Source organism: Plodia interpunctella, chromosome 9 (assembly GCF_027563975.2).
Source record: "Plodia interpunctella isolate USDA-ARS_2022_Savannah chromosome 9, ilPloInte3.2, whole genome shotgun sequence".
NCBI lineage: Eukaryota > Metazoa > Arthropoda > Insecta > Lepidoptera > Pyralidae > Plodia > Plodia interpunctella.
The window spans coordinates 7,166,424-7,184,536 of NC_071302.1; the positions used below are offsets into that span (position 1 = coordinate 7,166,424).

The 18,113-nt window shown below is 33.7% G+C and overlaps 1 protein-coding gene across 2 annotated transcripts in view; it reads left to right on the forward strand.

The window, feature by feature from the left end:
* The window catches only part of LOC128672435 (homeotic protein ultrabithorax), a 131,653-nt gene extending 127,273 nt beyond the window's left edge, over positions 1 to 4,380 (forward strand). For both annotated transcript variants that reach the window (XM_053749582.2, XM_053749581.2), the window contains one exon: positions 1,975 to 4,380. The gene's annotated coding sequence lies outside the window, so the exon portion shown is untranslated. The remainder of the gene's footprint in view (positions 1 to 1,974) is intronic.
* Positions 4,381 to 18,113: the final 13,733 nt, after the last annotated feature.

The following is an 18,113-nucleotide window of genomic DNA, read 5'->3' on the forward strand; positions in this document are numbered from 1 at the left end:
CGGTTGGTCGAACTTAAAATCTGGTATAAGTTTTATCACGATACGTTGCATAGAATACACATTGACAATAATAACTAAAAAATGGGCGTATAATAAACACGTAAAATAAAAAGTTTCGAGAAAAGGTAGGTAGTGCTCTTGCGCTTCGCTTGGCTCGTCTTGGCGGAGGTACTACCGTGCCTCCAGATAATAAGCGTAGGCGAAGCCGCGGTCAAAGCTTGTACATAATATAACTGCTTATTATTTTGTTTCTTTTATCGAACAAGAAAGCCAACCTGCTTCCTTGCGTTGTTGCTTAGAATTTTGGTCCGAATATCTTCAGGTGATAATATACAAATTTACGCAAACTGGCCTTATATATAATTTTATATATTCTTATATATTTGCATATTAACATTTTGTTTGGTTGATTGCTAAGCTCATTCAAATTAATTTATTCCTTTAACAAAATGATACTTACATCATGTGTGGTTGTGACCTCAAGAAGCAAGTTGAACTAAATTATTTATTATCAAAGATAATTGCCTCTGAACTATTCATTGTACAATAAAATAATAACTGAATATTGAACAACAAGACATGGCGAGGCGTTGTACCAATTTTGTTATGTTCTTTTCTGCCTTCTTTGGTTCGCTCGCGCCTAGCGCATACTCAGACTCTCTTATGATAAAAATATAGAGATGTTAACACATCTAACAAATAAATAATAATAAACTAATAATAATATAATTCTTTATTCATTTAAGGATTTGTATAACCCTTAACGTTAATCTAAATCTAACTAGGTATGTTAAATTACAAAGCAAAATGTTCCTTGTTAAGTGGTTAGTACAAATTGTATGAACTCTGATTTCCAAACTACGCGAGCCTGTGTTTTGGAATTCAGTGTTATTCAGTATTTTTATTGAGGAACTGACAAATTTAAGGAGCAGATTTTCAGAACTCCAAATAGTTTTACTTGGATTGTTTATAAATATAATATTATTGTTTGTTTTTTTTATATTCACTATTTAGCTTGTCGTAATGTTGGTGAAACATGATTTTTCATAGACAACCTGTGTCATCTATCCTATATCATTGATAAATATAAATATAATAAATTCATTATTTGGGGAAAATAATTAAGTGACATATTATTTGATGTTTCTGCTACATTCACGCTGGCGTATAAAATTACACACAACATTATGAAATATTGGAATAATATTGAGATGTTTCGATTAACAAATGATTTTTATTATTGTGTCGTTGATGTATGTCATACTTAAATGATGTTTAAAATGTCATACTTAAACTAACATAAGATAGAACTATTTAATAACACAAAATAGAAAATAAATTATACTCAACAGGTATAAATAATTGTTACCTACGTATTTTTAAAATATTTATTCTGTCATCAAAAGAAGCAATAGTTCTGTCGATAAAACAAACATTTGGAACATGAACAAGAATTGTCACACCAAATTGATCGCTGTCTCACACGCAACCGCTCCGTGCGAGCCCGTCGTCTTTGTAAATCAGCATATGCAAAGTGGTATAGCAATAAATCTACTCGTTCTTGCTCGTTCTCGCATCATGTTACATCTTAATTTCAGAGCCGGCTTTGAGCCACAGATACAGCCTTTTATCAAATACGCATTACGCTAGAAATTAAGTTCAACCAAAAAATTTCCTTTCCGTGAGAATAAACAATAAATAATACAGCTGTTAAGTTTGTTCTTGTCCACGGGTCAGGATTATTTGCATTTTGAGACTACTCGTGTTTATGAGAACGTATTTTGTTGCCATAAATTATTTGCTATGTTTAGATTTACATAATACGCGCAGACTTTAATGTCTACTTGATTTATCGATATCATTGCATGATGGCTGAAATCATTCACTCATTGCGCAAATATCCAAACACGCCATAATTTTCTTTTTTTTTTATAATTGGCAGTTTGATTAATTTCGCTTTTCCTTTTGTTTCAGGTGGTCGTCGTGTAATCGATCGATTTGGTAGGTAGGCATGAAGTAGCAAGTCGTCAGTCGTTAGCGCGCCCCGCCTTACCATACCTCGAATATTTATATGTCGCGAGATCAAGATATCAAATTCGACTATCGAATATATTTTTGTCCGCCCACACGACCGCTTAGGCAATCGACTGCCAGAGATTTATTGTCAAAATTTCCCGTTAGTAACGCTTACCGAGCACACTCCGCGTATCACTATTTCACAAATAAAAGAACCAGTCTCGATATCATCGTCGACTATAAATTATGTGATGCTCGGGTGAAAAATCGCGGTTCGCTGTCCGCTTATTTATAGGTCTTATGAATAAGCTGTATATTAAATAGGACGGATATTGATTAGTTTGTGATGGAAGTGATACGCGATTGTGTTGGATCGCGAGCAGTTATCGAGTCGGCTATCAGTCGGATCTGCTATCGCGAATCGGTTCGGTGGCAGCTCGCTAGGAATAGGTCGGGTTCCCGCGTTCTGAGCCGTGATATATTGTTCCGCATCTCCCTGTATAAATCTTGAACGCCTGCTGAGGTACACGGGACGCGGCAGCGCGCCGCAACACCGAGCTTCAAAATGGAATTGTGTTTTTATTTATCGTGCGAATCGCGCCCCACTATCGCTCACTCGAAATCGCACTTTATCTGCCAAAACCCGAGTCGAAACCGCGCCGTTTCTGCGGCTCTTTGTAGTTACTCACTCATGTGAACGCGCTTTAGTTTTCTTTGCATATGGCTCCTTTTCAAGCACTTAGTCATAACTATTCCGCAGTCTGCAATCGACGCTGTATTGTATATTTTGATATTAATCTCGGAATTCTACAGATAGTGGGGTGGAATTGCTTCAAACACACGCTTATGTATTAACACGTTCACTGTTAGCTTTACATAATAATTAAAATGCTCAATGAAGAATTATTTATTTTTAAGAGGAAATCAACATTAATTCGATTTATTTTGTTTGCCATGACACTTTAGTATATATCGGTAGTGTATATTTGATATACAAGTAACTTATGGTGTGGTAAGAGTCAAGGTCTTGCAGATTACATTGAACGTGTTAAAAATATCTTTTGTAAATATTAAGATTAGTGTAAATGTAATTGTAACAGAAATCTGATGTACAACGTCTGTATACGTTCGTAATAGTGATACCTGTACCTACTACAGACTTACAAAACATTTGTTGGCATGTTACGTATGAAATATAAAATTATGTATGGCATTTTCTCAATATTATCAATTTGTAATAAATTGTGCATTCATATTTGGACATTAAAATTGTTTTATGGCACCAAAATATGCATAAAGATAATCATCTCACGATCATTAATAAAATTCGCATAAATGATTATATTTTTAGTAAATTTACATAAAATCAAAAACGTGACATGCCAACAGTCCTAAATACGTAATACAAAGGCTTTAGAATGAAGAATATTCCATTTATTAGTCGATAGCTTAACTTATTCTTAGACAAATAGTTTATCTATAGTCACATTAAAATGACATAAATCAAAACTAGTTGTGCGCCCAGTATACGAATAGCTAAATAATATAAGTAATATTGTAATTTATTATAAGACACATTAGCAGTAATATTTTTGGATTCCTATAAACATATACGTAAATGTCTTCATTAATATAAAGATGAGTAAAATTTGGCCAAGATTCTTTCATTCGATTTTTTTTTACCTTCGTCAAGTGCCAAATTATTTTGTATTAATAGTAACACAATTACGTCTTATCTAAACATACCTCTTAAAGTTCCTTTTTATAATTAATTACGTGCCGATTAATTAACGATGGTCCTTTTTAGCGAAAGAATCTTTGACTAAGTTTTCTTGTCAAATTTTGTTAAATATTGTACATAATATACATTATTTATGTGGCTAACTTTTCTAGTAGATCTTAAATTGCATTTTGATATTTTGAAATTCAAAATTAGATCACTTGTTTTTAAACCACCATTTTAGGCTTCAACGTGAGATAGGGTAGAACGTAATCACAAATCAATTGATATTATTTATTTGAAAATAATTTTGCTCAGGAATGAAATACGTAAAATTTGTCCTTTAGAACGAGCATTTGTCATACGTAATTACTAGGTAGGCCCAATTTATTGTAATGTATAATAATTAATATTAAATAGTAATAAAAGAAGAATACTTAATGAATGAGGGATTTTAGTGTAGAAAATGATTTAAATGTTTGTGTTTCATGATTGTATTGTGTGAAAAGTTGTGTAATGTATATTACCCGTCTACCTATTTCATAATAATATGAACGAACAAGCGATATTATAATTTTTTTGTACAATGTCGTCGGCTATAGTGCGAAATGGATCTGCATTAAATAAAATTCTGTTACTGTAAACATGCTTTTATTATTTTTCCTGCAATCAACTTTATAGACTACGTAAAAGAAAAAAGATATAATTCATATTTAAAGTTTATTACTTTCCAGAATGATTTTTGTATTAATTTTAAAATTTTCTAACTTGCTGAAAATGGTGCGATGCGTCCCAGACTCTCGCTCAGTAGGTACTACGTTAAGGCTTGGAAAACCCAAGGGAATCTTTGAGATCGGAGTCTCATATCATAGTTTGTATCAATGATACATATGTTATAGTATGTTTCTGTACTTGTATTTCTGCCGGCACAAGAGCCGTAGTGTCGTGCCAAACCGGAAGTTTGCTCGCAAGGCCGGGATATGGGGTTCGAATCCCCGTGGACCATTCTCAGCTTTATGTGCATTCGCTAAGCAGCTACTGGTATTTCAAGTATTTTATTAGTTATTTATTCAGTGACGCTGAAGTTTTGGGAGCGGCTAATGCCAAATAGGAATGAATTTTTCATTCAACGGATACAATTTTTTGTATGGTTTCTCAGATAGCAGTTATTGTCACTGGACTTAACGGTATAGACTACGCGACACGAAAATTATCTTGGCGCATTATGTGGAATTGTTCTATGAATATCAGATCAGAATCTATGTCCGTCCAGTCCAGCATCATAAATGTGATAACGTAGTTGTGTTGGTAGCTGATTTTGAGGTTAAGGGCACAATTTTTACACATACCAATATATATTTTTTACAAGGAAATCTTTTATTACCTAAGCTTGAGTTTATTATTTAGAAGTTTCTTCGTTGGGAGCCGATTGTAGTTGCCCCAGGTCGTACTTATCATAGTGAATTAAAGCGACTTAGAAATTTAACGGACGAGCAGAAATTTGTTGCAACTTACACTACTTACTAATTTACAAGATTTAATAAAAAGCCATATTTTAAATAAATTAGGACTGACAGATCCTCCATAGCATTTATATGTAACATCACCGCATAACTTTATCGCACCACAACGCTATCTCCCTCTGGTTTTATGGTTGACTGGTAAAGAATACAATATGGCGTTAATTCCACCATATGCATATACATAAAAATTATTTGTAATTTTGCGCAATAAAGATTTAAATAAATAAATACTTATAATAAATAACCCTTATCGGTGCAACGTATTCAGTATAGATAGGCATAGTCGCCCATTGTAACATGAAAATAGCTAATTAAACTAGTACCAAAATCCGATATCTTGTCGTTGCGTCACGAGGTGCTTAATAAAGTCCCGTCTCCGGTTGCTAATTAGCTCGTTAATTATAAGTTAAGTTAAGCCGGCCATGAAACCTTAATTCTTGCATAAAAGTAACCTTATATTGGGTTACGGATAATTTTGTTGGTTTATGTAATACAATATGATCCTCGAGTTTATGATTTGTGTTCTTAGACGCTTTCTTTCTTGTCATGTTTTTTATATTTAAATGTAAATGATTTTTTATTTGGAGTAATTCATGTACTTTTGTCTAAACGTTATCAATGATGATTTACAGTGTTAACCTCAAGTTTTACAGTGTTAGAAGCTTATTTGAAATTAATTCCCACAATCCCTTAATCTACAAGCGCCATCCATAATCTGATACAAATGACAGAACTACCAAAGTGAACGCTTGAGCAACCGGCTAAGTAATGTCAGTCCCAACCAGGTGGACTGCAGTCATTACTCTTCTGTAATCCTAATACACCCTGATTTATACGGGGCCCGCAGACGGACCGCCAAATATAGGCGGTTTATAAAAAATGGCCCCCGTTTCTTGAGATATAAATAATGTTAGAAATCCCCGAGTAACGAAATGGGTTTTGTAACTATGCCGCGGACTATGCCCGTGTTTCTGGGAAGTGTTATCTGGCCAGTTTGTTGCGCACATGACCAATGACCGGGAAAACACGTTTTAAGGTGTCACGATGTTGACAATTTTGTCTATATAAGTATTATATATATATATATAACGACACTATTCTTGTCTTGGCCTCTAAATACAAAAGCCGCCAGTCATTACCAGCTTGCAGCTCGAGCAGGTCCGCCTTCGCCATTATATATGTGTGGTGGTGTATGAGGCGATACAGGGGTCTGCAACTGACTGGTCAGTCCAGATAGGCTCTCTTTACTGCTCAACATTATGACGTGGCGTGAACCAGCGATCTTTTATTTCGGTATTGATATCATTGAGCTGCATTGCTGAACCAGATCTCATCCTGAAAGTGTAAAGTATAGAAGACTCTATAGAGGACGCTTTGAAGTTCATTTTCAATTAACGTCACTATACCGGGTGGGAGCAGTATAAGTTTGTTACACAATCTTTATCCCGGATTCTCCATTTGTGGCCAGTCTCTTTCATAGATTAGGTTACTTCATAGGTAAAAGGTAGCAACGAAGTAGCTTTAGAGAAAAACATAACCATGAAAATAAATTAAAAATACTAAGTAATTTCCATTATAAATTGTAAACAATAATTTCCTAGTGTAAAACGCGACCGGCGCACACGCACCCATAACTCTATCGGAGACATATTGAGTTATCTTAATTAGCTGGAATCGAACCCCATATCTCGCTGGTCCTGTTCTGCTGTCGTATAAACCTGATTGGTTACAACTACATCTTGCACTTGTAAATGATTGCAAGACATATTGAAGAGCGATATTGAGAGTTTTATCAGCTTTAAATTTACGATGAGTTGTTTCATTCAAGTATATATTTTTTACTTAGACTTTTTGTTTATATATACATAGGTCCTATAAGTAAATAGCTGTGCCCCGGGGCTCTGCTCCCGTGGGAATTTCGTGATAAAAAGTACCCTACATATTATTTCAGGTTATATTTTACCCGTGTACCAAATTTCATAACAATTCGTCCAGTAGATTTTGCACAAACAAACACACACACGTACAACCTCACAAACTTTAGCATTTATAATATTAGTAGGATATCGTTTTAAAAGGGGAAAGGAGCACTTTAAACAACACTTAAAATCAGGTAATACATAAAGAAAGTATTAATTTTCAAAATAGATAAGTACGACGTAAAAGAAAAAATATTATATTAATTGATTAGATATATTTGTCAATGCTCTTATCTTAAGTAGTAAAAGACCAAATTTCCAGCAGCAACAAGTTCGACAAAAGAAGACCACCAATTCCCAGTTCACAATTCAGCCAAAACCCAAAAACATCACCAATTTGGCCCAGGAAGTATCAACAACATGCTTTCAGCGCAACACGAGCATAACTCAGCATCGACTCCCGCAGTGGACATGCGCGAATCGTGCGCGAGATAAGATAGACGCTGCGCGTGCGTCCCGCCGCGAACACTAATTAAGTCTTTACCTTCTTTATCGTTTATTTGCTGTGTTATGACTAGAAATGCTATGTTTTTTAGTTAGCTGTTACCAATTACAATTGTACCGTGGTATGAAGTTAAAAATGTAATTATTCAAAGGAATTCAAGTTTTGCATTCTTTCCTTGTGTTTCTATATTAGTTGGGTCTGTGGATCAGATGATGAGAATCGTGATGAATGGATTGATACTCGTAATCCTTTAGAAGCAACACTAATTAAAATCAAACAACATGAAGTCCACCTATTTGAGTTGTGTTATAAAGTTTAAATTAATATATACTTATATGTTTTTTTTATAAAAAACTTAATTTACAGATTATTATCACAATTATTGTAAGCAATGGATTTAAAAGTTATTACAACAACAACAAATATATAATTGACCACACAGCGACAGCACTATTATTCAAAACTTCAGATAAACAGTAAAATTTGTTTGTTCAAAAGAATTTCATGCTCCATTTCAGCAATCAATAAGCGTTCTTGTTCAATTTACAAAAACCACCTGTTTGTTACAATTACACTTTTTAGTGCACCATTGTGCACAAATTTATTGCTAAAACCTCAAACTTTTTCAAATTAAATTCTTCACAATTCGCGAAACAATAGTTCTGTTTGCGCTATTGTGACGAAGTCCACCGCATAACTATGGATATTGTGGGTAGACAAAGCGGCCTATACGACCTGTCATAAATGCATGATTTACGCAATTAGGTACCTTGCAAAGACGACTATAAATTACTGTTCCACTTTACTCAAACCTGAACATGCTAAATAATGTCACAGGACTTTCGACCGTATTAACTAACAAATAACGCTTGTAAAGTGAGCAAAGGTGCGATATTTCTGAAAAAGAACTGATTATTCACAGATATTGTATTGCTTACCACCCGCTAACCCAGGGATGCAAGATTCTCCATGTTTTCCATACTGATTTTAACATTGACAAAGTGTTTTATTGCAAAAAAATATCAAGATTTTTAATTTATAAGTGTCAAAATATGTATATTTTTTATAAGGATATGATTTATAAGTACAGTTTCAAACTCTTCCAATGAAATGGGTACGTAGAGAAAAGTTATTTTGATGGAGATATTTACAATACAAGATGATGATAAAATCAATTCCGTAAAAGCTAAATCCATCTCAAGAAAAATAAGTTTTTTTTAAGTATGGGTAAGTACTTACTTACCTAAATATATATAATCGTTACAGTAGCCTCAACAAACTAATTAACTATATAAATTACAAATATGTATCTATGTCTCATCATCGCATATTCCTTGCATCCTCAGCTAAGATGCTCAAAACCCAAGGTCAGAGTAAAACAAAAATTTACGTGAATTAAATTCGACTGATCTTTTCTGGCAATGCTGTTGCCAATTAGGGGTCAAGACTGTCCTTGTCCCATAGTCACATAGACATCCAGTATCAGTGTCTCGGAGGACATGGTGTAGGAACGAATACAATACGCCACAAACACATACATGACAATCGAAGTATATCGTTTTATTTGATTTAAAATGAATGATGTTCAATCAGTATCCAAAAATAACCTTCATCAAATTAGGAATACACGAAGCGTTATCAAGGAGTTGTGATCATTATTCCACTTACGTGTTACAAGTCAAATACACGCCGGAGCCGGCCTGCCTAATGTACTGTCAATCATCACAAGATATGCTTGGAATATTAAACATATTTTGTTTGCGACAAAGACAAAGAAATCTAAAGACAACGAGCTGGAGCCGCAAGAGAGTACCACGCGTACGATGAAGTAGGCTGAGGTGATATAAGCGATTTGCACCGTTTCTTCTAGAACATTTCTCTAAATTTCCGACCTTTCTCATACAAAATAGCAAGATAGGCGTTGAGGTAAGGTGAGATGAGATGATTTAATCGATTTCTGGTGTTTCTCTTTCTTGTTTAAAAGAAACAAAAGAGGTGACGATGTCTATAGCTTTATTGTCTCCATTTTGTGATATTTTGATGACGTATCTTGGCTATTAATAATTGGTTAATAATTGTTTTATACATCGAGAAGACGTCTTGTCTTGTTTGACGAAATTTACCACACTGATGAAATTACTAAACTATAAAAATATTACACATTTTGCATTCACCAATTAATCACATCTTGATCAACATGACTTTTCTATTATTCTTGCTTATATTAAAAAATGTTTCTTTTACGAAGCATTTTGTGTAAAATGCTTCGTAAAAGAAACAGTGTAAAAGACTGGTGAAATTATACTTATACTTTTTAAATTCTAACCTGTTGACCATGGTACAACAAAACATTCTATTGGAAATTCCAAAATTGAAATATTCTGTCGATGAATTCCACAAGCACATGAAATGGTGACCAGTCTTGCAAGGCTTGCAGAATCTGACTAAAGGTATCTGCGAGGAGTAATAAAATCAACATAAACTTGTTAGTTAGTGTTTGAACTAAGCAAAGTTTAACATCGGCCTCTCTGCACAAGGCACAGCCTAGTAAACAATTGATACTTTATTGCAATTATCTAAAGATGAACACATCCAATGTAGCTTCTCACTGTTAATTCTATTATTTCATCAATAAAGTCCTTCTAGACACGCCGTAAACAGTCTGCGGTAGGCAAATCGCGTAGATCAGATCCAATAGTATCGATTGATCGGTCACGTCGCTCCGATACATCGCGACTATCAATCGGAGTTGAATCCGGCGCCGATGACGTCAGCCAAGCTGCAGACAGAATGGCTTGTGATGCAACTGGCTGGTAGGGTTGCCTGGCGAAACACACTGAAAAAAAAACATAGTTCGATTGAAGTTGCACATTTTATAATTATTGTATTTTTTTAGATTTATTCGCTTTTTAAAATATTATTTCATTTAACCGCCATGCGGTAGGTACCTGCTGAAATTGTTACAAATTTACGAGATCGAAAATAAAAATAAAAATATTTATTACTAGTCTCAAGCCAATTTTGAAAATGTATCTTTATGTAATGTATCTTTTTATCTACATAACTTTGAATTTAATCATGACTATCTACTTAATATTCGTAGCGGTTCAAATAAAGCTGAGTCATATTTTCATAACATCGTCAGCCTACTAATATCGTATAATTCTTTGCAAGTGTAATGTGCAGGAAGGCAACGTTTACAAAAGATAAATTTGCAATGACCTAAGAAGAGATATATAGGGATCATGTCCGAAATGAGGTCATCCGACAGAGAACGAAAGTCTCCGACATACCCGAAAAAGTCAGCAAGCTGAAGTGGCAATGGGCTGGCCACGTCTGTAGAAAAACGGATAACTGCCTCAGTGGACGTGTTCGCGAGTGGAGACCACGCCTGGGTGAGCGAAGTGTGGGCCATCCACTGGCTAGATAGCGTGATGACCTGCGAAAGGTTGCAGGGTACACCTTGGGAGAGGCCTATGTCCAGCAGTGGACTGCTACAGGCTGATGATGATGATGAAGATGAAGAAGAGATGTAGCCTATATTGGTCTTGTATATGCTTTTGAACATTTTTTTATGTCCCACTGTTATGTAAAATCCTCCCCTTTCTGTTTATAACCACTTCTGTACCTCACCAGTTGCTGCTATGCCTTTTCGAAGACTTACGATCAATATCATACTAATAACTATGTCGAGGTTTCGACTGCAGTCATTCGGTTGGTATACGAAAAAGCCATAGATTAACCAGCTATCGCCAGCATAAAAGCAATCATAGTCTGACACCTTGTCTCTATCAATATAAATTGCTTTACCTAACAATTAACATGTTAAGGTAAACTGAACACGTTTCTCCGATTAATCTTTGTCAGTTTAGAAACTTTTCAATTGTGCCGACCTAAATGGTTGTTGTGCTAAGACTTATAATGATAGCAATTATTTCATGTATCTCCTATTTTGTTTCTTCTTCTATGATCTCTTAAATCTGTATCTTACTTTTTTCAAACTTTGGTAATTATTAAATAACGTTGATATGCTACGTTTAACTAATTCTTAAATTATCTGTTCAATTCGTATACTTAGATCACTAACATTATTCATTCTTACAGTCCAGCTAAAATACTTCCTTATTTTTTATCTCCTAAAACCTCTTAGCGTTTAGGTGGTCAGATAATTTGAATGTATCTGAAAAACCAAGAACATGCTTATTATAATAAAAGGGAATACTATTAACAATTGTTTAACACTTGGATCTAAATGTTACATATTCGCAATGTAAATAGTCAATGGACATGAAAATTAGGTGCACGTACAATGAGCATGAAACAACGACACACAGATAATAAATAAGTAGATATTGGCGGTTTGAAAATAGCACTATTACTCAATAAACAATACGCATAACGGCAAACTCGACGCATAAGCCTTAATTAAATAAAATTGAAATGAAAACGGCAAATGGATTTTACGTGCTTTCGTTAATGGCCGGTTGCGTATTATTTTCCAACATTTATTATTGTGTGTGTGATCGTAATTCATGTCCAGTTTAATAAGCTGCTTTAAAAACAACATGTTTTCATTAAAGCCTATTTGCGGGGCTAATAAGCTTTTTTGTTCTATTTTGTTTGCTTGAGTTTGTATGAATTGATTGTTAATTTTTTATTATGCATGACGATCAAGATGATTACAATTTTAGTTCATGATCATTACAAAGACTGCACCCATGTTATTCCCAGTGTATTATATATTTTGGATATATACATTGCGGAAATTACTGTTGGATAGATAATTTATTTAAGAAAATATTTTCACTCAATAACAGCCGGGCCAACTCGCTAGTTTTAAATAAATGCAAAGCCAAAACATTTTATGACTACCGTTGACTTTAATACAAATGCCATGGAATATCCCAAACAGAAAGTACAGCCTAGTCACGAATCGTATGAAGACAAAAATAAGCGAATGTGTAGAATTGTTAACGAAGTAAGCGTATTTAAATTCAACACAAACATTCACCCAGTTGCAGTATCGTTTGAACTGTACCAGGGCAACCTTTTGTAAAAGGTGTGTGTACACGGCGTAAATAAGTTCCTGATGCATCTGCAATATGGGACATGAATATTGTCCTTTTATAAATAACCTACCGAACTTTTGATTATACCGAATTTTTGATTTATAAACTTTTTCTTTTGTATGAAAAAGCTACAATCCGTTCTTCTGTAAAAGATATCGTTATTAATTTGTTATTTCGGTCACAAATTTCCATAACAAATGATGAGGAATATCACGCATCTGTATAAGTATAGGTGAGTGATCGAGTTTCCAGGCTTTACATAATATTTTATTTGACTTGAATATAAGCCAAAATATTTATATACTTACAAGTAGTTACCAAAAATTCCGACACCAGAAAGATATATAGAAGATTATTCTTCAAATCACAAAAGGAAGAACGACGTTGCTTATGTGAATTGGATAAAGTTGTATATCCAGCTGAGCTCGATCTGACGTCTAGAGTGTGATTAGAGCTAGACACAAATCCACGTAAGAAGACTTTGAATTTATACGTAACGAAAAGTTTCACTGACAATTTAGTATTTGATTCATAAACTTATTTAAACATTTCTATATCAGCTTACAACTTGTTTCCGAAATTATCTAGATATCAGATTGTCAAAGTCAACGAAATTCATCTCATAAGTGATACGTCAGCAAATTTTCACCATATTAATTTTAAATCTAACAATAAACCCGCCACAAAGCTAAACGTGGCCGTCGAGATTCTCAACTTTAGGTTCAGTTTACCTTATTCAAGATATAGACGTGATACTATTACATGTATTTTTAAAAAAGTATAATATATATAATAATAGTAAATTTTATATTGACACGGTCACTAATGACAAAATCGAATAAAGCGTTAATTTAGAACACCAAATCTAAATAATAGGACCCGTGCACACCACGGCAGAGCGGACCGCGTCCATAATTCAGAATTTTCCCCGAATACAACACTTTTCTCATCAAGTCCCACATGTAAGCCGTGTATTAAAAATTCTATTTATTACGCTTTAAGTTGTTTACCAAACAATGTCCTCGAAACATTTGTTAGGGGAGAGCGGCGCGTAATTTTTTACGCGAAAAACACAGCACTGCGGTACGTTTTGTAGGAAAAAAAGGGAAAAAGAGATGAAAATAAACAGACGACGAGAAATGGAGGGAGCGCTCGAATTTTGAATACAAATGTAAATTAGTATCTCCACTAATTACCTCTGCAGACACGTTCAGGGCTATGCGTCTTCTCGGCTTAGGGACGTCCAATTTTTTAACGGCCTCGGAAATCGGTCGGCTATTTTTCTCATTAGACCAGAATCAAAGTGTAATTTGGCGGTGTTTCTTGGGTGTTCTATAATTTAAATTGTAAAGAGAACACGTTAGGAATTGAGGTTATTCGAGTCTATACTGTTTGCAATGAAATGGATGAAAAAATTTAAAAAACTGTTTAGCATTTCAAATTCAAATTCAAATTCAAATCATTTATTGCAAATGTAGGTAACACAGGGATTTTATACATGTACAAATAGTATCGCTACATTTTGCCTTTCGGCATGCAATACTGAAATACAAAATAAATACAATTTTAGATTTAAATTTAAAGTGATAGATAATAAGTCGAATACGTGCACATTCCATTTCAATTCAGTTATACAATTCATTATAATAATTTTATGTCAATTTCAATTATAAAAAAATAAAAATACCAATTTACAAAATGTCAGAGAGATACTCGTCAATACTATAATATACCTTGTTTTTTAGCAAATTCAGGACACTACGTTTGAACTGTACATAATTTAATGACAGTATGTCATTTGGTAAATGGTTATACAATCTTGGTGCCTGAAATACACAGTTGTTATGAAAATATCCAGATTTACTTATTGGACCACAAACTTTGTTAGGATATCTACTACTATTACGTTTTGTGTATAAATGTATATTCCTTTTTACAAATGTTACACATTCAAATATATATAAACATGGGACTGTAAGTATTCCTAAATCTTTAAAATGCGATTTACAACTGTCGGTCTGCTTCTGCAGTTTACAAATTGCTCTTATGCATCTCTTTTGTGCTCTAAATACTACTTCCTTTTCGGTAGAATTACCCCAAAACATAATTCCATAGCGTAGGGCAGATGAGACATATGCATGGTAGGAAACTAACACCGCTGGTTTATTGACTACTTTACCAAGCATATAGAGAGCATAAGAGAATCTGTACAGCTTATTACAAACACTTTGAGCATGGAGTTTCCATCCAAGGTTAGTGTCTATGTAGATGCCTAGGAATTTCGCATTGTTTACATCAGAAACTTTAGAGCCTAGATATTCTATGTCCATTGGATGGGATTTTTTTCTTTGGTCACGAAAACGCATAATTTTTGTTTTGTCAACATTTATCTTTAAATTATTAGATTTCAACCAATTTATAATACCTTCCAAGGAGTTGTTTATTTCATTTTGTAAGGTTGTGTTATCCTTTCCAGTAAAAATAACGGTACTATCATCAGCAAATAATACTACTTGATGATTTACTGTTTTTGGGAAATCATTTATGTAGATAAGAAACAGTAATGGTCCCAGGATACTACCTTGAGGGATTCCGCAATGAAGGGTTCGAGTTTTGGACATGTACTTTTTTTCAGTTCTTGACTTTGGGCATATTTGTTTTACTACTGTTATTTGTTTTCTATTTTCTAGGTATGATTTTAGCAGATCATAGGCCTTTCCCCTAATGCCGTAGGCCTGAAGTTTAAGTAAAAGAATATTGTGGTCTACACAATCAAAAGCATTTGAGAGATCCATGTACATTGCACAAACGGATTTATTTGCATTTAAGTTAGTAAGTACAGTGTTTAAAAAAGTGAAAATTGCTTCATTTATTGTTCTATTTTTTCTAAACCCTGCTTGTTCTTTGCAGAGTAATTTATATTTCTCTAGATAGTCATATATATTTCTATGTAAAACCTTTTCAAAAATCTTTGCCAATATAGGTATTAGAGCAATCGGTCTATAGCAGGACATATCTTTACGGTCATTTTTCTTAAAAACGGGGACTATGACAGATGTTTTCAATCTTTCTGGAAACACCCCCTCTGATATACATAAATTTAAAATATGGCTTAATACGGGGCTGATAACGTCTGATGTACGTTTTAATATTTTTGTGCATATTTCATCGTATCCTGTGCTATTTGTGTTTTTAAGGGATTGAATTATTTTGTGTATGTCATATGGTGTAGTTGGAGTCATAAAAATTGAATTTTGGGCAGATGTTACAGCTATGTTATGTTTTACAGGTACTTTATCCTTACTAAACTTGTCAACAAAATAATTATTAAAAGCCTCTGCTATTTCGGCTGGATTATTTAATAAAGCGTTGCCACTCTTTACACTTTGTATTTGGTCTTTGGGTACATTATTTTTCATTTGGTTAATTATGTTCCATGTCGCTTTAGATTTGTTTGTCGATGATTTTATATAATAGTCATTTTGTGATTTTTGTGTTAGTGTGATAATTTTATTTAGCTTTTTCGAATATAGCTTGAACTTGGTTTTGTTTGCCTGGTTACTTTTTTTTCTATATTGCCACAGTAGCTCTCTCTTGCGTTTGCAACACATTTTTATGCCTTTCGAGATCCAGCGTGGCTTCTTACGGGTATTTATTTTTATGCGGCATAGAGGGAAGCATAGTTTATACAGTAATACAAACAGGTCATGAAATAAATTGAATGCTGTGTTTGGATCTTTACATGCGTAAATATCCATAAATTTTAGGCTTTTCAAGTGGGAGCAGAATTTTCTTACATTTTCTTCGCAGTAATCTCTTCTATAAATATACCACGATTTAAGAGAAACTAGTGTTGGTAGTGGACATGACAGCAATTGAGCTGTGTGGTCAGACAGTGCAAATTCTATAACTTCACCAGTGGAGCCTTTTATATTGTGTAAAATATTATCTAAACATCTTTGGGATACTAGGCGAGTAGGTTCATTGATAGATATATTAAGATTATGACTAGTTATTATCTCTGTGATTTTTTTTGAAGCTTTTGATTCTACCAAGATATTGATATTAAAATCACCGCAGACTATTATTTTTTTCTTTTTAAACGAATATTCAGTAAGAATTTCATTAAAATTTTTAAGGAATACATCGAGATCCTCATTTGATACTCTTGGTGGTCTGTATATGCACACTACAATAATATTCAAATCCAGTAATTCAACAGCACAGCATTCGATCACATCGGAAATATTATATTTCGAAATGTCATTTAGAGCCCTAAACCTATGATCTTTTCTAATTAATATGCATGAGCCGCCACGTCGCTTCAGCCGTGTGGACACAGATCCAAGAAAATAGTTCGGGATATTTAAAAATGTTGTGTCTTCGGCTTTCATGTTATGCTCTGTCACACAAAGCACATCTACCATATTACCGTTATTACAAAGGTCCTCGAGATTTGCAACAAGTAAGTCCGATTTATTTATAAGTCCGTTTATGTTTTGATGTAGTACAGTAAAATTTTTACGAACGAAAAAATGTTTTATTATTTACGTTAGAGTCTTCTTCAGCAGTTGCTTCGTCTTGAGATAAATTATTATTTATACTAAAACACTGGTCAACATGATTTATACCTAAGTTAATGTTATCAATGGAATCATCTGTCTGAGTACTTTTGTCAATATACAATTTAATATTAGACTGTAAATTATTATTTTCACTTTGCTTAGTTTTTTGATAAGTATACATTTTATGTTTATATTCAAGTCGTATTACTTCTCTGAGTAGAGATCGCGATAAATTTAAAGTAAAATATTTACGACTAGGGAGATAGTTATAATAATTCATGTTAAGGTAAGTCACATTTTTATAATTATTACAGATAAATCTAAGTTCATAGTTTAATTTCCTCTCATTAAGGCGAGTATTAAATGGTATCTCAGAAACAATGACATGTGTATTCTTTATAAGATTAAGCCAATTTCTTAAGTATAGTTGAAAACCATAAGGGCTTCTTTCATTTATACCTCCTAATAATATAATAATATCATTTTCGTTTAGATCACATACATCTGATATAAAAGATGACAGGATATCTCGAAAAGTGGCACCCGGTTTCCAATAGGAAATAACATTGTAGTTGGAACCAGCTAAATCTTGCAGTTTTCCCCGCAGATTTTGACCCTGTTGATCGGCTATAATTATTATTCTTCTTTTTTCTAAACTGTATGCAAATGTTGAGTCCGTGCTTTGAGGTGTAGCTGTGGATACTTGTATACTAGCAATTTTTTCCGGTATATGATGTGGTATAATTCTATTAATTTGGTCGTTTTCTGAATTGTTCAAAATATCCGAACTTTCATT